Consider the following 20,165-nt stretch of genomic DNA (forward strand, 5'->3'; position numbering starts at 1 on the left):
TCTAGCTTCTCCCGGAGCGAGAAGAGCACTGTGGAGAGCGACCCCGGCCCCACAGCAGACAGGGCCCGTGACGTCTCAGCTCTCCCTGCGGCCTAGGCTGGACCAGAACAGCCGACCGGGGTCTGAGTAAAGGAGAAGAGTGGAATTTTAAAAACACAGATCAAAGTTGGCCTTAAACTTAGAAGCTAGCCAAGCCACCACCTGCAGAGAGTAATCAGAATCCTCTGAAAACAGCAGCAGTCTGCTGGACACCACTCCCCGAGCCATTCTTCTGGAATTCTCTGGCTGTCCAGGGGGCAGCTCTTCCTCCTCCAGGGCTCCTGGCCGCCCTCTCCCCACCTTTCTCCCTGTGGCCCTGCAGACTGCCCACTTGCTGACTGAGGAAGACGTGTCCTGACTGGAACCACAGCCAAAAGAATTCGGTGCTTATTTTCGCCCCCGCATCCCACGGGGGCCCGCATCCTGAAAATTCTGGTGCTGCCAAGGGTGGGGGCGCTGAGCTGCTCTGCTCTCTGCCCTGGGTGAAACCTGCAGGGCCATCCTGCTGGGGAGGCCACACGTTCCCAAGTAGTTCTCAGCGTGAGAAAAAGCAAGAAGAAAGCTGGGCTGCGGACACACCTTGGGAAGGAGGCAGAGAAGGAAAGCAATGCAGCCATGCAGCAGAGCCGGGCCGGGCCCCGTGGAGCCCAGTGCCAGCACCCTGCTCACACCTGCATCCACGCCACAGGGGGGCTTTGATCTTCAACACCCCCGTCCCCTGCCGGACCTCCTCCTCCCCCTCCTCAGAGCCTCCTGGGCCCTCGCCCAAGACCTAGATACCTGCCCACACGCATGCAGGCCCTCAGGGGCCCAGCCGGCCTCCCACCATTCATCCTGCCCGGACACACACGTGCAGGGCTGCTCCCACACCTCGTCAGAGCCGGACTCCTCGTGGGACCTCAGGCAACTTTTACCCACTGAAGCCCTTCCAGCCTCTGCTCTCCTCCTCAGAGGCCGTCCAGGCGCAGATGTCTCACAGGGCCGGCTCCGAGTCACCTGCCTCTCCCAGCAGCCGCGGCCTCCAGACGCGTGGGGCCACGAGGCCTGTACAGCTGCCGATGCTCCCGGCTTCCCGTTGTCTGCCTGGCCACACGGGCAGGAACCAAGGGGCTGCACAGTCGGGGCCCCTCTTGCACGGGCTGGGCAGGTACTTGCTGATGCCGTTCTGAGCAGACAGTGCTGCCTCTCCTCCGTGGCACCCCCGGGTGGACTCGCGAGGCTCACGTCTACCCCCGTGAAGGTTTTCTCGGCTAAGCCCTCTCTTCCTCCCCTTCCCAGCTTGGGTTTCCCTTCCCTAAGAGCTGTGCGGTGAGTGGCAGGGCTGCGCACACTTTCCTGTGCACACAAAATGTGTGTCTGCAGATCCAGGCACATGCAGCTGGGGTTCAGCAGGTGGGACAGGCGGGATCCTGCATTTCTGACAAGCTCCTAGGTGATGCTGCTGCGGTGGTCCATGGGCCACACTTTGGGGAACGAGAAAAGAAAGGCAAGAGACGTGGCGGTCAGACGTGGAGTGCCAGCTTCACCAGAACCAAGCATCACACCTCCAGAGACTGCTGTGAGGATTACAGGAGGTAACGCAGAGTCCACAGCCCCTGAAGCCGCAGGTGTGCACAAAGGCGACTTCTCTTCCTTTTGCTTCAGTTTTCTCCCAGTAATCGGAGGAACGTGATACCTCAAGAGAGGTATTGCCAGAGAATTAAATGAAATCACATCTGAAGACCGTGGTGCAGGGCAGGTGACATGAGCGTTCTCCCTCCTTTCCTTCTGCTGTTAGTCCTGGGCGTGGCACACAGCCTGTGCCCCGTGTGATCAGGGAGGGGGCTGGGAGGGCCCGAAGGCCTGGCTCTTAGACCAACGGTCTCCACGTCCAGCTCTGAGTGCCTATGCCTGTGGTGCTGGGGAAGTGGGTTGTTTAGGTCATGCTGAGGGGTGATTCCTTAAGTGACTCTGCGGCCTGAACGCGTGTGCGTGAGCAAGGATGCCTGCTAACACATGGGAGGAACCATACAGAGCAAGGACCTGCAGATGGCAGCCAGCCTGGAGAGCCCTGGGTAAGGCCCCAAGCCCCACTGCCTCCTGGTCGGGGCAGTGACCACTGGAGGGGACTGGGCGTCCTCACTTAGTCAGATTCTCACTGCAGGTCAGCCGCTCAACAGAAGAAAGGTAGGTGCTTTCAGATGCTGCATTAACCAGTCTGGCTGAGAAGAGGACCATTCCTCTCCTGTCCCTTTTCCTGGCCTATAGGTAGTCAAGCAGCTTCAGAGATCTTGTTTCCAGGGAAAGGTTAGGGACTCAGGGAACTGAGCTCAATACGTGATACACAGCAGTGCTGCCTCTAAGGTTTAAGGCAAAGGCAAGAGGAGAAGTTAGACTGATGGCCAATCCACCTTCAGTAAGCTTTTACTGAGCCAGTCTGCATCCTAGCCTCCCCTGCCCCGCACACATATACAAAAGCAAACCCCTTTGATCCTAAGCAGAAAATTACACTGTTTTAGCTCATACAACTCAATATCAAAAGAACAACCCAATCAAAAATAGGCAGAAGACCTAAACAGACATTTCTCCAAGGAATACATACAAATAGCCCACAGACACATGAGAAGATACTCAACACTGCTAATTATTAGAGAAATCTGAATCAAAACAATGAAGCATCACCTCACATGGTCAGAATGGCCATCATCAAAAAGTCTACAACGAAGTGAGAGAGTAGCATTGGCATATATACACTACCAAATGTAAAACAGATAGCTAGTGGGAAGTTGCTGCATAGCACAGGGAGATCAACTCGATGAGGGGTGATGCCTTAGAGGTCTGGGATAGGGAGGGTGGGAGAGAGTTGCAGGAGGGAGGGCATATGGGCATATATGTATAAATACAGTTGATTTACTTTGGTGCACAGAAAAAAACTGGCACAACAGTGTAAAGAAATTACATTCCAATAAAGAGCTTAAAAAAAAGTCTACAAATAATAAATGCTGATAAGGATGTGGAGAAAAGGGAACCCCCCTACACTGTTGGTGGGTATGTAATTTCGTAAAACCACTATTGAGAATAACAGTATGGAGGTTCCTTAGAAAGACTAAAAATAGGGCTACCATACAATCCTGTGATCCCACTCCTGGACATATATCTGGAAAAGATGAAAAGTCTAGTTTGAAAAGATACATGCACCCCAGTGTTCATAAGAGCGTTATTTACAATAGCCAAGACATGGAAATAACTCAAATGTCCATCAACAGACGACTGGCTTAAGAAGATGTAGTATATATACACAATGGAATACTACTCAGCCATGAAAAGAATGAAATACTGCCATCTGCAGCAACACGGACGGACACAGAAAATATCACAGTAAGTGAAGTCAGTCAGAAAAAGACAAATAGTGCACGATGCCATGTATATTCTAAAAAATAATACCAATGAATCTATATACAAAACAGAAAGAGACTCACAGACATAGGAAACAAACATGTGGTTACCAAAGGGAAAGGGAGGGAGACAGGGATACCTTAGGAGTATGGGATTAACGGACACACACCACTGTGCGTAGAGTGGACAGGTAACAGGGCTTTACCGCGTAGCACAGGGAGGTATATTCCATATCTTGTAATAACCTATAATGGAAAAGAATCTGAAAAATACATACATATAAATGAATCACTTTGCTGTATACCTGAAACTAACAGAATATTGTAAGTCAATGATATTTCAACTCAAAAAAAAAAAAAAGAAAATATGCTGTTCCATCATACTTGTAGAGGGCACCTGCTGAGACGGGGGGGGGTCCCTCCGGCATGGTACCAGCCCGCATCCAGGACAGAGGGACACATGCGGCCAGAGAGGGAGCCCTGAAAGTCATGGTGGTGCAAACACAGAGTGCACGGGCTCTGAGTAGGGGCGATGACATGCGATCCCCAGAAACCACGCTGTTCCCAGAGTGCGTCCCTAACACACACACGCATTTCCTCTGCCTTTGGGAAGCTGAGGTTCAACTCCCAGCTGGTTCTGAGTTCTCCTTTCTTCAGAAAGAGGTACAAACTTGCCAGGAGGCCATTCCTTCTCCAGCCCCAGCCCTCCTCCGTGCCCTGATAACATTTCACACAGCTATTTAACAAGCAGGGTTAAGGTTTCTTTTAACTGGCTATTAAAATCAGAGCACAGAGACACGTTTTGTAAAGCTTGGTTTCCATAGAGGATAACATTTCTTCTGTGGGTTTAAAAAAATGAGAATCTTGATTGAAACTGTAGGCACCCACATAAACAGTAAAGCCCACTCAGTCTTCCAAATGGAGACAGAATGTGAGGATCTTTTGCCTGAGGTTAGAGGGAATGCAGATTCACAAGATTTGTTTCCAATTTTCTTTTAAAGGTGAAAACACTAGTAAGACTGCTGTGAACTCAGACGACACCTCCAAGTGCAGGCGGTACTGACTTCCACTGCGCCACCCTCCTAAGAAGACCTTCCCCTGGCATCCATCTTCTGAGGCTTCCTACTTCTCTGCTCTTGTCTTCAAAAGGGCAGGCAATGCCAGCAGGTTTGTTTTTTTCCGCCCCTGGGGTGGGCGAGTCCCCTTTATCAGAATAGCGGCAACTTCTCAAGTCAGAGGCAGCCCCCCGGGAGTAGTTTCAGAGCTGAGCTGGTTTTGATGTAAAAATACATACATACATACGCTCACAGTACGCAGCGCACGCCTGCACACACACACACTCATGTGTGCTCGTAGCTAACGTTTACTAAATGCTTGTTACATGCCAGCCACTTTCAAAACAACTTACACGAGTTACTTCATCCTCACAACCCTGTGACGTAGGTTACAACAATGGCAGTGACACGGGCAGACACTTGTAAAGCAGCACGTGTCCGCACCTGTAAGCATGTTCTCAGTGCTTCACACACTTGAAGCATTCACTTACTCTGCACAGGCCCATAAGGTAGGCACTGGGAGGAGCCTGAGGCTCACAGAGGTTGAGAAATTTAGCGAAAGCCTAGGTTCAAACGCAGGCGGCCAGGCGCCAGCGCCCCTCTAACAATTCCATCCTCACTGCCCCTCAGTGGACGAGAGCCCTGGAATCTGACGAGCACAGCCCTGAGAATCTACTCTGTGCCGTCCGGCTGCTCCCTCCAGGGGCTCCTGGGTCAGCAGGGGAGTGTGGGTGCAGAACACATCCTTAGACGCAGAACCTCACGCAGAGCAGCCAGCTTGGGCTGAAAGACCTCTTCGGACCAGATGTTCCAGATAGAGGAAGACTGGGCCAGGTGAGGGGAATCAAGAAAGGCCCGTGGAAAAAGAGAGAAGCAACAGGATATACTGACAGCACAGGGAATTATAACCATTATCTTCTAACAACCTATAATGGAGTATAATCAGCAAAAATACTAAATCACTGTGCTGTACACATGAAACTAAATAATATAATCTTGTAAATCAACTACACTTAATTTTTAAAATAAAGAAAGGCCCATGGAGAGTAGAGTACAGCCTCAGCAATGAATGAGGAAGAAGCACTGACAGAGGCCCAGAGGCCCAGCGTGGGGCGGAGGAGGGACGGTGTGCTCCAGGGCCTGGAGGCGACAGAGTGGCGGAGGGGACAAAAACACTGTGCGTCCAGGCACACGAACCACCTAGAACAGGCAGATTCACAGGCACGGAAAGGAGACTAGAGGGTACTGGGAGTGGAGGGCGGGGGTGGGGAGCTATTGCGTAATGGGTACAGAGTTTCTGTTTGGGGTTACGAAAATATTTCGGAAATAGTGGTGATGGTTGCATACCACTGTGAAGGCAATTAGTGCCAATGATGGAACGCTTAAAAAACGGCAAATTTTAAGTGTTATATATTTTAACACACACACACACACACACACAGAAGCAGAGGAGAAACGGCCAGTGGGCCCAGGAACCGCCCTCTCACTGCACTGCCCTGCTGCTGAGCCCAGGTGCAGGGTGGAGCCATTCCTTCCCTTCAGGATCTGCGAGCTGGAGCCCTGGCCACAGAATCAGACGCCTGACAGCCTCGCTCTCTGCCCGCATCCCCTAGGCCAGCTGCTCACAGGACCCCCCCCCCCAGGCCTCCCTGCCCTCAGGCTGCTGGTCTCCAAGCCGCCTCCAGGCCCCTGGTCCCTTGGGGCTGTGGCTTTCCTCTTCTCACTGCTTCAAGCTCTACAATCACAATCCGTTTTCCAGAGCTGTGGATGCCAGAGGAAAAGCCGTGGCAGCCGCCGACGGTGTAATTAATGTGGAATGTTCCGAGGGAGCCGAGGACACGTGGGACAGGGGTCAGGTTCTCAAACAATAACAGCTTTCTGCTGCAAGAAGACTGTTTTCTCCTTTCCTTCTCCCTTCTCAAGAGATCAAAACAATAAACCTCCGAGAGATAAACAAACCTGTCCCGCTTCACACGTATAAAGGCCCTGGGGCAGGTGTGGGGACTCGCATTTGGGGCAACAGCTGGACGGAGGGTGTTCTGCCTCCGTCACTACCTGGGCCCTGTGACCACAGAGACACACCTGCACACACCATCGAGGCTGCCGGCAGCCCGGCAAGGCCGTCTGGGGCCTGCACTGTCAGTCTGCATGCAGACAAGTCCCTAGAAGGAAAGTCCATTTTTAGAAATAATAAACTGCTTCCCAAGCCCCTTTTCCTGTAAAAGTGAGCAAAGACAGGGCTTTTGGATAAAGAAATAAACGCACTAATTGTATCTGAAATCCTGTTCAGTATAGAGGTTCTTAAGAAAAATTTCTGTTTTTCAGGTGGAGCTTTGGTGATATTTGGAATCTGTTTGTTGCTGGGCACAAGAAGGAGAGGGGGAAAAAAAGTCACTCATCTATACTTTAAAAAAAAAAAAAAAAAAAGGAAGCCAGATTACATAAAGTGCCATAAATAATCTCTCAGAAGAAAAGTTTGGTGGAATCTGGAATTTCCAACTCCTATATAAAATCCTCTGAGAGCCTGCCTTTGAAATGAATCTTTGCCACTGCTTCATACAACAGGCTGTATCGCTGCTTACAAGTGGTCCAGCCACGTCTGTCCTCTCCTCCCCCACCAGCATGTGGCCCTCTGACGGACAGGTGGACAGGGCTGGTCACCTATTCATCTCCGAATCTCTGGTCTGCAGCTAGCTTGGGATCTTGCTCAGAAAGTGTGACCTATACCCATATGTGGACGTGAGTTACAACTCAGCATTCTGACCGCTAAAATAACAAGACGGCGTGATTCAGCTAGGATGGGGTCAGGGTTTGACCCATCGCCCAGAAGGCGGATGTCCACAGAATCTCCTATGCGGGTCCTGAGGGGACGCCAAGCTCCTCCCTCACTCCCTTTGGAATTAACGGCAGCTCCTCAGCACAGCACACAAGACCCCCACGACCCAGCCCCTGCCCCCGTCTGATCACATCCCCGGCGGCTCCCCCCAGCCCTGCCCCGCCGTGCTCATCCAGCCCGAAGCAGCTGGGCTCCCTGCACCTGCCACCTGCCACGGCCTCTGTGCTGCTGCTCCTCTCAGCGCAGCGTCCTTATCCCTTCTCTTATTAAAGCCCAGCTCGGAGGCCACCTCCTCTGTGTAGTTCCTTCCTCCGGGCCTCGGACGCGTCCGTGGTTGCGGTGTCTGTATCACCGTGTGCCTCTCCGATCTACTAAGCTGTGCGTTCTTGGAGGACCGGGCCTGTGTCTCTTTTTATCTGAATCTCTGTTGCTTAGCCCAGTGCCTGGCAAGAAGTAGGGACTCAGTCTACATTTGTTAAAGTGAATTTTTCTAGACAGGCATACTCTCACCCCCCAATGGTAAGGATAAAACCTGCCTTTCTCCGACATGGCTGGACTCCACACTGTGGCCACCCAGCCGAGGCCGGGCCAATGTCTGCAACAGGCTTTGGGAGCAACTCCAGCTACACTCAGCCTCGGTGGGGCAGCCACAAAGCACCTCACAACATATGACAATGAGGCCGTAACCAGCACATAGCTCGTTATCTTCAGAGCCTGCTGGGCCGCTTGCCGGGGCCGCGCTTCCCCGTTAGAGCCTGGATGTGCACCACCACACGGAACGTGATCTACGTAACTGATTTACAGCACAGAATAAACACTGTACCCGCACTGCTGCCCTCACCCAAGCTGCTCCAATCACACTGGGAAAAACCCGCCGTCTCCCTGGCGGGTTAGCACCTACACTCCCAGGGCACCACCATGGTTTAACTGGTAAACACACCCCCTTTGGCAAAACCTCTTCCTTCCCTCTCATTAATTTCTCTAGAAATGTATACAACGTTCATCTGCTTTATGTAAATATTTGCAAATGGTAATTAGCCCCAAAGATGTGGGCAAAATATGGTGGTTTTGCATATATCTCTGATTAACATATGTTCTGAATGAAAATGAGAGCACCTGGCCCTTAATTAAGATGAAATATATGAAATTCAGATGTGTCAGAAAACACGCCTGGCAGGTCTGGTTCTGATTCTACATTTCTCCAACAGTGAAGTTAGACTGAATGTTTTCTAACTTGGCTACTTTTCGCATCTCTAACGAATGAAAAGCCAGTACCTGATGGGGAGACCGGGGGCTAAAGCTAGTGACCACTGGAGCTCCAGGCAGCAGATGGAAGGTGAGGCTGGGAATCTGAAATGGAAATGGCGACTTGCTCAGGACACGAGACGGGGATTTGGGGCCACAAGCGTGGGCCTCGTTTCTCAATGCCAGCCAGCCAGTGGTTTGGTTGCAAGAAAGAAAGGAGCACAGAAATGCAATTCCACCCAGCAGCCTATATTCATCATTTCTGGAACAGTAAAGTCATACACACTCTCAGGGCCCAGAGAATCCATCTAGGTAAGGCAAGAGAGAGGTCAGATTTTAAAAGGAAAATGTTCTTTGCCTTTCAAAGCCTTTTATAGGTTACTGATGTTCACCATCTCTGTGCTTTTACCTACTCAGATAAATGAGGCATGAGGCGATGCTCTGTGAGACCTCTGGAATCCATCAAGGTGCAAGCTGCTAGGCGAGAGAACTGTGATTCGGGGCTTGGAATAGAATAAAAACGAAGAGAAACGATGCAATCCTGTCAAGCAGCCAATCCAATGGCATCCTCTGACCTCACGGAATAAAAGAGAGCCCCTGTAACATCTCAGAAGCAAACAGGAACGGGGGTCATGCCTCTGACTGCTGAGCAGGGCCAGCACAGGCTGGCAGCGCCTCCTGTTCCTGCCAAACTGTGTGTTCAGACACGGCTTCCCAACAAGGGTGCAGAAATACCACACTCCAAAGGTTCATAGCGTCAAGCCTGTTGTCTGGAAGTCTAAACACAACTGCGTATAAAAGCTATCTCCTCATGGTGTTTGGGCTCCTTTTTATACATGCAACACAGAATGACCTAGAGTTTAGAATGGGACCAATGGTGAAGGCAAAAGGGGCGTTCATGGCCGTGAAATTGACGGGTCAGCAGGGGCACTCTGGGACCACATTCCCATGATGATGGCCCGGAGGGACTCACGTGTGTGTGTGCACGTGTGTTTTGTGGGAGTGCCGGTCTGAGAGAGAAAAATGGGGCTCCAGAAGCTTGGGGAAGTAACTGAAAGACAAGAAGTACCAAGCAGAGGTGAGGATTCCGAGTCCCAATAAGTCCTCAGTTGACGTCTCTCTCTAAAATGACTCACTTCCCAGGTGGGACCAAAGGTGAGCTGTTCCGGGAGTGGGGGCAGCAGGAGACTCCTGTTGTTTGCTGGACCAGGATGTCTGTGACTCAGCTGTTCGTCATGATTAAAGAACATTATGCAGGACCATGTGTTCACCAAGCAGGATCAAAACCTCTGGTGCCCAGAGGGCCAGACAGTGATGTCAGCGAGTGAAGCTGGGGCAGTGTGTGTGGTGGGGGTGCTGGGGAGGACTGGAGAGTACGGGCCACCAAAAATGCTGCCACTGCTCAGCTCTGACCACGGGACTTGGAGAGAGGGCAGGCACAGCGCTGTTGCGCCTTCTGAGTTTTAAATAAACGCTATAAAACATCCTGATTTTAAATGGTGGCAACTAATACATATTAAGAAAAAGAATGCTACAGGAAGGAAAAAAAACACTCTTCTGCCTGGCTGGTGGGTACTAGTTTGCAGCCCCTTTCCCAGGGCCTCTGGTCAGAATAAACTATTCAGTTCTTTGGTTCCCAAACCTAGTTACAGACCAGAATCACTTTGGGTGTAAGTCCAAAACTCAGATTTAGAGACCCCACCCCAGACCAAATGAATCAGAATCCCTCTGGGAGAGAGCCTGGGAACCTGTATTTTGAGGCTGTGATTATGATGTAGCCGCAGACTTTGAGGATCCACTGACAAGTTCATATTACTTTCCTTGGCTTCGTAAGTATAACCAGACACTCACTCTGTCTCATACCTCTAGCTCATAATGATAAAATAATATTATAAGAATAATAAAATGACCATACCACAAAAAATACTGACCAGCGCTTCTAAAACTTCTCTCCAGGGAAAGGACAGAGGCCAGCATATGGGTGACCTGGGACACAGCTGCTGCCAAGTACATAAAATTGTGTCTTCTCTAAAAGAGTTATAAAACTTTAGAATTCTACTCTATAACATACCCATATATATTTTAATACAGCAATTTCCCCCTTACCAAACCTTTGAGTAACACCAACTCTTCAGGAAGATGCAGTACGTTAATCCTGTGAATTCCTCCAGCACAAGTGTCCCAGGATATTTGCCAAGGTTTGAGAAGCACAAACATATCTAGATCCACATTCTTTCATCTGATCTAGGCCCACTGGCAAAATGCCACATGATGTCTACAGGTGAGAGGCTCACATGCAAAATTATCTGGCTTCTATTAAGACTTCTATTTAAATTTGTGATCCAAGAAAAAAGGCATTAGAAAGATGTCAGAAATGCGTTGGATGGGGGAGAAAATGATGACATAATAAGAAATCATCCTTTAACAACACACAGCTTTCACATGTTAATGGATTAAGAGTGGTTTATTTACATTTTTTATAAAAAGAAGCAGTCAAAGGAAATTAAGCGCTTAAACTGCTCTAAAGGCCCTGCTCATCTGGGCAGCAAGGGTCACTTCTGGAGGATTTGCTCACCGCAGCGCTTTGTGCTGTGAGCAACTCAGACTCCCTCAGAAATAACAATCCACCCAGGAAGCCCAGCCACGTGTACACCTCCCGTCTCCGTACAGGCCTCAGAGCAGTGGCCTGGAGACCCGTCTTGGCCGCCCACCGGAGTCAGAGGGACCTGAGCGCTGCCCACGGGCAGCAGAGCCCCTGCAGGCATTCTGCGTTGTCTGCGCTGGGAGGCTGCAAGGAAACCAAGGTACCCGCGCTGGGCTTAACTTCTCCTTTCTTGGTGACATCACCAACGGCCACCAGCATTTAGAGCCACACCTCCTGTTTTCCTACCTTCTCTTACCCTAATATCGTTACTTCTCAGTAACCTTCAAGCTAGGTTCCCTGGAGTTACTGCCTTTTCGTAAGGGTGAGACCTTCCGACTCACTGCAGGCAGCATCTCACCGCGGTGCAGCACTTAACCGTGGCTCTGAAGGCCGCAGCGGCTGATCCCTAGGGAAAAGGCGCTTTCCAGTAAACGAGGGCTCTTTACGTCGAAGCGCCCAACCGGCTATCACGGATAATCACACCGTCAATAAAGTGCCTTCATGAGTCAGAAAGAGAAAATCAAATATCGCAGATTAACACATCCAGCGGAATCTAGACGAAAGGCACAGACGGGCCGGTTCGCAAGGCAGAAACAGGGCCAGAGGCGCAGAGCGCCAGCGCCGGCTGCACGCGGGGTGGCCGCGCGCACATCACGAGCAGCACGGGAACCCCACGGGGCACACTTCAAGTGCGCGCGGCCTGCGGGGTGTCCACCGCCTCTCGGTGAAAGTTCTCCAAGAAGACAACAGCTGCTTCGTGCGACCCCGCTGAGAGCAGAGACCAGACCTCCCTGCGGAGGCCGAGCACACGCCCCGCGCCCCTCCCCCGCCCCCCAGGCAGCCGGGCCGCGGCGGGGCGCGCACACGGCCCGCTCAGGGGGTCGGCCGCTGCGCCGCGCGGCGGGGAGGGGCCGCGGGAGGGCTCGCGCACCTGCGCGCACCCCGGCGCGACCCCTGCCGGCGCGGCGGGGCACTGCGCGCCGAGGCGCGGGCGTCCTCCGCGGAGCGCGCAGGGGGCCGCGGCCCCGAACCAGCCGCCTCCGCCCGTCCCCTCAGCGCCCCGCCCAGCCGCCCGCACGTCGCCGCGGGGCCCCGCCCGCCCGGCCCCGCCCCCGCCGCGCCCTCCTGCTGCCCCCGCCGGTGATAAAGCCGGGGCTCCTCAGGCTCCTCTTCTGTTGCGAGCAGGGTTGGAAGATAAAAGCGGGTCCCGGACGCACGCCCCGCCTTGTGGAAAGAGGGCGATCGTGGGGCTTTGCCTGCCGTGGGCGCGCACCCGCCGCCGACAGCCTGCCTTCTCCAGGACGGAGGGCCGCCCCGACGCCTCTGGCGCGCTCCCGGGGCCCCGCCGTGCCGGGCGGGACGAGCGGCGCCCCCCGCCCCGCGCCCCGCCGCCCCGGCCCCGGCCGCCTGCCCCGCGCCAGCCCGCCGCCCTCTCGGGCCTGCCGCGGCCGCCCCGGGTCGCCAGCTGGGACTGCGCGCGCGCGCCGGCCGCCGCGTCCGGCCCCTCCGTCCGCTCCTGTTTCCTTTCCTACGTGCAGCCGCGCGCTGAAGCCAGCCGGGCACGAGCGGTAGTGAGACGTGCAAGCCACCACGTGCACAGAAACCTCACCCAGGCGAGACCCGAGAACGTCCTAAGGGCGAGGCACGACAGGACCCTTCTCAAGCGCCTTCAGCCGTTATCAGATCGCTGACTTTAACTCGTTTTGACTCATCCGAGACTTAGTTAAATCTTTCTCCTTTAAAAGAAATCAATGTCTTGTTTGAAAAAGACACGTTCAAAGTAAAAAAGCTGGAACACTCTACAAACCTTAAGGAAAGAATAACCACCTCTCTCTCATACACACACACGGACATGAAGCTGGAAGTCAGGGCATCTCAGCAAAGCAGACCCCAAAACTGCCCTGTACAACATGCTTCTCTTACAATCATTTCCCACAAAGTGTTTATCCCTAATAATAAGTAGGGCAGCTATCACCATGCAAAGCAAATACCACCCTCAAAGTTTCACCTGCATTTTCTTCAGTTCTCACAACAACCCCAAAGGTATTATTATTACGACTTCCAATATATCGATAAGGTAGCAAAGTCTCAGGGAAGTGAAATGAACTAGAAAATGGGACAGGATTTTAAATCACCACAATCCATCTACCCTCAAAACGCAGGCTCTCTGCATCACACCAGATCCTTTCTCTTTTTACAGATCTCCACTCTTGAACAAGAGCACAGTTTTAAAAAGGAAGGCACATGCACGGTGCTTCCACATGAGAAGGCAACACCCCTGCAGCCACTTTCATTACAACTAAGAAGTTCCTGTTCACCCAACCCCCCCCCACCCCTCCACCCCCCAGAACAGGCTGTGTGAGAGGGTGATAATAACCAGGTCTCCGTGTGTGTGTGTGTGTGTGTGTGTGTGTGTGTGTCAGTTTGCTAGGGTTGCTGTAACGAAGTACCACAAACTGTGTAGCTTAAACAACAGAAATTTTTGTTCCGCAGTTTTAGAGGCTCGAAGTCTGAGGTCAGGGTGTCCACAGGGTTGTTCCTCCCCGGGGGCTGTGAGAGCCCATGTGCTCCCTGCCTCTCCGCTACCTCCTGGTGGTTTCTTAGCGATCTTTGTGTCCTTTGCTTTCTTTGGAAGCAAAGCCTGATCTCTGCCTTCATCTCCACATAGTGCGCTCCCCTCGCCGTGTGAGAATGTCTCTGTCCCAATTTCCCCTTTTAATAAGGGCGTCAATCATACTGTATTAGGGCCCCTCTCATGATCCCACCTTAACTACTTATATCTGTAATGACACTATTTCTAAATAAGGTCACATTCTGAGACACGGGGGTTAGGATTCCAACATACGTATTTGTGGGGGGACACAATTCAACCAGAACAGTGAGTGAGAGAGAGAAATATATGGGGGGGGGGGGAGCAGAGGATGGAAGGGAGGGAGGGAGGAAGGGAGGGAGAGGAGGGGCTGGGCTGACTGGCCGGGCTGTGTGCACTCCCTCTGGCCAGGATACATCCCCAGGGTGGCTGTGGGCTGACGCCAGTGTTTCTGATGAAGGGGGTACCCCTGTCGTTGTGAACGTCCGTAAGCAGTAGTAAGGGACATGCTAATTGTGACCAAGTTTGAGCACCACGGTGCCATCTCTGGCCCACCCACCGTCCACCACTGGTAGAATCACATAGTGTGCCACGGACTCCTGCCGCCTTCAAGCTGCTAAAGCTGACAGATGGGCTGTGGATGTCTGCTGCCTCAGAGAACCCTGGGGCGATCTTACCGGTTTCAACAGAATAGAATTTTCAAAAATACAAACTCAACTTAAAGATTTAAAATAGAGGTACGGTGTCCTTATCCCATGCCTCCTGCAGGGAAAACATATGTAAATATCAGATATCATTTGCTCACCCCAGTGGTGAAATCTTGCTTCAAGGAGAGCATGCATGCTATAGATGCAAAGTGTACATTAAGATGGGCTGTAAACACCACAGGAGCTCATTTCTTCTACAGTTTACTTGGCATTACCGTCGCTGCATAAATGTTGTGCAAATGATGTGGGTGCTAATATCAATCAGTACACTGGTATACCGCATCAGCTGACGTGAGAAAAAAGGGTTGTAATCATTCTTAAAACCAACAGGACCTTTTCTAACCAAGAAGAGACTCCATAGACTAGGAAACAGAAACACGGCTCGCTGACACCTCAGTGACATCCTGGCAAAAAGGCTACAGGAATCCAGGTCCGATTCCACCAACTGTAACAGCTCAACACTGGGATACGGATAAACACTGGTTTAATGGATGCTTCCGAGTTTTCCAGGCCCCAGGAAGATATGCCTACGCCATCCACTCTTCCCACTCCTGACACCTGTACTGCTCCCCTGTGAGGCAACACAGGGCAGGGCAGGGCCAACACACCCACCCCGCCCCTGTTGGGACCATGCACGCACTCATAGCCAAGCCCCAGGAGGCAGGGAAGCCACATCAGGTGGCCAGGAGAACACAGGTTTTGGAGCCTGATCTGCTTTTCAGCTGTAAGCCACACCACTCACTAGCTGAGCTCTTTGAACTTCAGCTGCCTGCAAGAGGGGAATATGAATGCACATCTAGAGGCTGTGGTAAAGATTAAACAGCATTTTGTACAAATAACCCTCGCACAGACCCTAGCCATAGCCAGTCCTTGGTCAGTGGAACTTTCTGCCCTTCTACCCTTCCGTGGGAAGGATGAAGTCCTTTGAGGGAAAAATCTCTATCTGATTGGACCGCATGTAAACAGAGGTGGCGATCCAGTGGGAGCTCAGAAAACCCCCAGCATCTGGCACTGTCTTCTGACAAGCAAGTAAGAAACTTTTGAAAGTTTCTTACTTGTTTTGGGGAAGAGGGGTGTATTAACATACATCAACACTTCTTATGGGCCAGGCACTATTCTAAGAACTTTATATACTTTATAATAGTTGAATTCTCAAAACAGCCCTGTGAGGTAGGTATTATCCTTATCCTTACTTAATAGATGAGGAAACTGAGGCACAGAGAGGTTAAGCGGCTTGCTTAAGGTCACAGAGCTATTAAGTGGTGGCATCAAGACCACACACAGGCAGTATGGACCCAGCACCTCTGGGCTTAACCACACTACTGTGCTGCCCTTTTTTGTCAGAATCCTTTCTCTGCAACGGGTTGGGACTCCCCCTCTGTTTAATGGATGTTTTGCTCCACTTTTTGTTGTTGTTGTTAGGGCTAGATATAAACTTTTTATTGAAGTATAATTGATTTACAAAGTTGTGTTAATTTTCACTTCACTTTTGAATCATTCACTCCACAAACAGCTGCTGACACCAACTCCGAGCCAGAACCTGGGAAGACAGAGCTTGGCTGGGAGGGAGGCCCGTAGGGCACCCACAGGCCTCGTGAATGGGCAGAAAGAGGCGAGGGCCAGGAGAAGAGGAGAGAAAAGTGCTCTGGGTGTTCAGATAGGGCGAGAGTGGGCTCCTGTGTCTGCTGATCACAGGATGCTGTGACGAAGGTGTGACTGAGCTGGCCGTGAAAGACAGCGTTTCTCAAGATGGAGACAAGAGCAGAGAAGCCCCCCAGGAGGCAGGGGCAGCACAAGCAAAGACAAGAAGGTGAGCACTTGGCACAGCAACGAGGGAGCACAAGCATCCAACCTGGCTAGAGCACTCCGGGCCAGCCACAAAGGCCTCGGATGCCAAGCCCCTTGGGCCTAAAATTCAGAACGCGTCCCAAGACTCAGTTACGGAAGCAGGGTGAGGGTCTGCTATAGGACCCACTCTGGATTCTGCTCGGTAGTGCCGGTAACTTACCATCCTGCAGAAACACTGCCCCATTCCAGGCATTCTCCAGGAAAGCCGCAGGGGGCAGCCACCTGCTCTCTCCTCGACCTGGAGCCCTGAATACAGCTGCCCTGATCTGTTTCCCCCGAAACAGGGGGCCTAGGGGATGATGACTGTCTGGAGCTGGGAGAAGCCGAGAATCGCGAGCCTCCTAACTCCTACCCACGTCTAATCTGTTTATCTTCTTCCATGTGATACACAAACCGTTTTGAGCATCTCATCTGCACATGGTACTGTGTCAGGATCTGAGATGGAAGCCAAGAGGCCTCTGCCCAGGGCACACGGTAGCTCCTGAATTCCACCTCACCCCTGTTTCAAACCAACCCTTGCCTCCAGGCACGGAACACCCCGCCAGTTCTGCGGCCACAAGCTGCTTTCAGCTGTCACACCCCCAAACCCAGCACTCTCCCATGGGCCCCTCTGAGACCCAAGTCACTGTCATTTCCCTGATACCTAAAACACATTTCCCCCTCAAAGTCCGCAGGCAGTCATGTTATACAACCCTGTCATGAGCAGGAAAACGTTCTTGCTCATTACAGGGCGGAGAGAACATCCTTTTAGATGGTTAGTAATGAGGACCAGGATTGGACACGAAATCCTAATGACCTAAAACGAACACTATCTCATGCTGAAGCCGGCAGCACTTAGTTCCGTCATATTTCCCGCATCTCTACTGAGCTCGTCACTCCGGAATCAGGTAAAACTAGGTAAAAATAAAAATATAAAGCTTTTGGAGCACTCAGGAAGGCAGCAATGCTCTATGTGCTTAGGACAGCAGAGACACGTGAAGGAAGCCTGCCTGCTGGCGCCGTCCCTCGGGAGGAAAACACATACTCCACAGAGGGAGCCGCCACCTGCAGCAGGTGCGGCAGCACAGCCCGGGGTCCGGCCTCCGTGTGGTCATTCCCTGGGGCTGGGTGGAGGCGGAGTTCTGGAGTGTGAGTGCAGAATGCCCCCGCCTGTCTCCACCTGTCAAAACCCTGCCTGTCTGAGGTAGCACTCCTTCTCACTCTCCTCTCAGGAGGCCAGACCTGGGCAACCACGTTCTGCAGACTCCCAGGCAGCTGGAGCTCTGCATGTATGTCAGGGTCTGCCAAGCAAAAGTCCATGAGATATGGAGGGAGGGAGGGAGGAAGTGCAGCTCCTGGCTGTCCCTGCGGGTCTCTCCGCACCCAGAGCGCATGCAGCCGCTGCCCGGTCTGCAAACAGCAGGGCAGTGGAGGCAGCTTCTTGTCCTAACCCTAATCCCTGCACCTCAGCTTAGGGCTGAGATCCTGCAGCTTCCTGGAGAGTCCAGAAACAGCTGTGAGGCTGGCAGCTGTACAATCTAGGCATCAACCAAAAGGCCCAGTCTAGAACCTGCCCTTTAACCGCACCATCACTGCTATAAGCACTGAGTCCCCAATACTAAACCCCTTCTGCTTTACGTGGAGTGGATTCTGTTTCCAGCACTGACCCCGGTGGATAAACCATCTGGATAAATCGAGCAAGCTCAAATCCACAGAACCAGAGTGGAAAGGCTCCTGGGAGCACCGCTATTTAAAGGAGCACCACGAGACTCGCGTGGTGGATGAGGCGGTCCCAGGGCAGCCCTGGAGGAAGACCCTGGTGTTCTCACCTTGGAGCTGAGACAGAGGGCGGGGGAGACGGGGAGCGTGTCTGTGTGGAGGTAGATGGTGGAAGGTGCAAGCTAAGTGTGTCAGTGCCAGGACCAGGCTCCGTTACCTACAGGGTGACAAGGTCTGAATTCAGTGTGAGAACTGGAGAAGTGGAGCCTGCAGCCACATGCAAAAGAGAAAGGCTGAAGCTGGGTGACACAGCCAGTGGTGAGGAGCTGGGACAGGAGACTGCAGGGGACCAGGAGTCAAGGCAGCTGGAGCACCGAGTGTCTGCCAGGCGCGGGGCTGCGGGGCTGGAGCAGGCTGTTGATTAGTGCAGGCCCGGGTGCCTATAAAGCTCAGCCACAGGGAGAACCAGTTGGACTTGGGTGTGTTGAGTTTTCTTAAACTGAAGTATCCCTGTCACCAAGGAAGAGGGGTGCTGCATTCTGTTAGGTGACATTACTAAGAGACCTCACAGTCAAGAGGCAAGAACTTGTGCCACCATGCGCGGTCGAACCCATACTATACTGGATCGACGGGCGCATCTCAGAAGTTCACAATTGCCGCAGCATTTCTGGGCAAGTTCTACCTTTTTTTTTTCCCTCTCACAACTCCAATCAATGTGCTTTAAGCCAGTGCGTCTCAAACTTTAATGTGCATCCGAATCACCTGGGCAGGGGGTGGGGGTGTCTCTTTAAAATGCAGGTTCTGATGCAGTAGGTCTGGGGTGCCGTCTGAGATTCTGTATTTCTGGTCCAGACCACACTGTGAGTGCCCATACTTGAAGCTCTGTAAGCATCAGTCAACATGTGAACTACCCACAGATGCATCACCAAGTGCCAAGTGTCGGTTCCCTATTTTACGGATGCAGATTTCACATCAGCAAAAAGTTAAAGAACTAGCTCAGGGCCTCTCAAGGGATGAGGAGAAACACACACCAGCCTGCCAGCTCTCACCTGCTTACAGCTGTTTTCTGCTTTTCCTCACCCTACCCTGGGACCCTTGGGAGAATGTGGCTTAATTTCTCATTTCTCTGGACTCTAAAACCTGTACCAGGGGGACAGAGGTGGGGAAGAGAAATGAGGGGGAGGGGAGGGACAGAGAGACGGGGAGGAGCAGAGAGGGGAGGGAGAGAGCGGTGGGAAGGGGCGGGGGAAGGGCGTGGAGCGCTGTCACCCAGGACCAGGTGAAGGCTGTTATGGAAACAGACTCCTGCTTGCCAGCTGACCCAGAGTCGTGCTGGTCCCTTCCCCAGTGCCAATGGCGCATAATCGTATGAAAGGATGCTCAGGCGCTACCAGAGTCACAGAAATGAAAACCAAAGTAACAAGGAGATGTTACTGCTTACCCCTCAGAGGGTTAACACTGACAAGGAGGGGATGGGGAAGCAGGTACTCCCACCCACGGCGAGTGGGAAGACAGTCTGGAAACACCTACCGAAAGTAAAAGTACTCTATCCTTCAGCTCAGTCCTCTTACTCTTGGGAATCTACCCCGGGGAAATAAAAGCCGTAGTTCATAAGGATATACACACATATACAAGGATGCTTATGGAAGCAGTTTATGGATGTCTATGGAGGTAGTTATTTGTAAATTAAAAAAAACAAAACTGGAGACAAAGTGAATACCCATCAATATAAGAATGGTTGAATAAAATAAAGACCATCCCTTCTAGGGAATAAAAAGAATGAAATAAGAGGTATACCAGCTGGCTTGGAGGGATTTTTCTATGAAGTGTTATTGATGAATAAGAAAAGCAGTGTGCAGGGAATGTGATTAATATGATCCCATTTTTGTAAAACAGTTACTTAAAAAAACTTGTACACATATGTATGTGTTTATGTGTGTTTAACTACATAATTCTTACACGTGTAGACAAAAGTATGGAAAGATTCCAAGTGATTAAAATGGGTTATTTAGTGTGGAGCGGGCACAGGGAAACAAGGGGAAGAAAGAAAGAAAAAACCAATACATCTCTCCCCATGTCCTCTTGTGTATGTGTGTGTGTGTGTGTGTCTCACTCACACTCACACACAC

General features: G+C 51.9%; 1 protein-coding gene and 1 long non-coding RNA gene across 2 annotated transcripts in view; one reads left to right on the top strand and one right to left on the bottom strand.

Moving 5' to 3' along the window:
• Positions 1 to 20,165, bottom strand: part of XXYLT1 (xyloside xylosyltransferase 1) — a 166,335-nt gene that overhangs the window by 15,507 nt on the left and 130,663 nt on the right. The window lies entirely within an intron of this gene.
• On the top strand, positions 2,051 to 7,420 carry LOC130855312 (uncharacterized). Its single transcript, XR_009054294.1, has 4 exons — positions 2,051 to 2,093; positions 3,285 to 3,396; positions 4,415 to 4,580; positions 6,794 to 7,420. It is a non-coding gene; the product is annotated as an uncharacterized LOC130855312 (long non-coding RNA).

Source organism: Hippopotamus amphibius, chromosome 6, assembly GCF_030028045.1.
Source record: "Hippopotamus amphibius kiboko isolate mHipAmp2 chromosome 6, mHipAmp2.hap2, whole genome shotgun sequence".
Lineage (NCBI taxonomy): Eukaryota > Metazoa > Chordata > Mammalia > Artiodactyla > Hippopotamidae > Hippopotamus > Hippopotamus amphibius.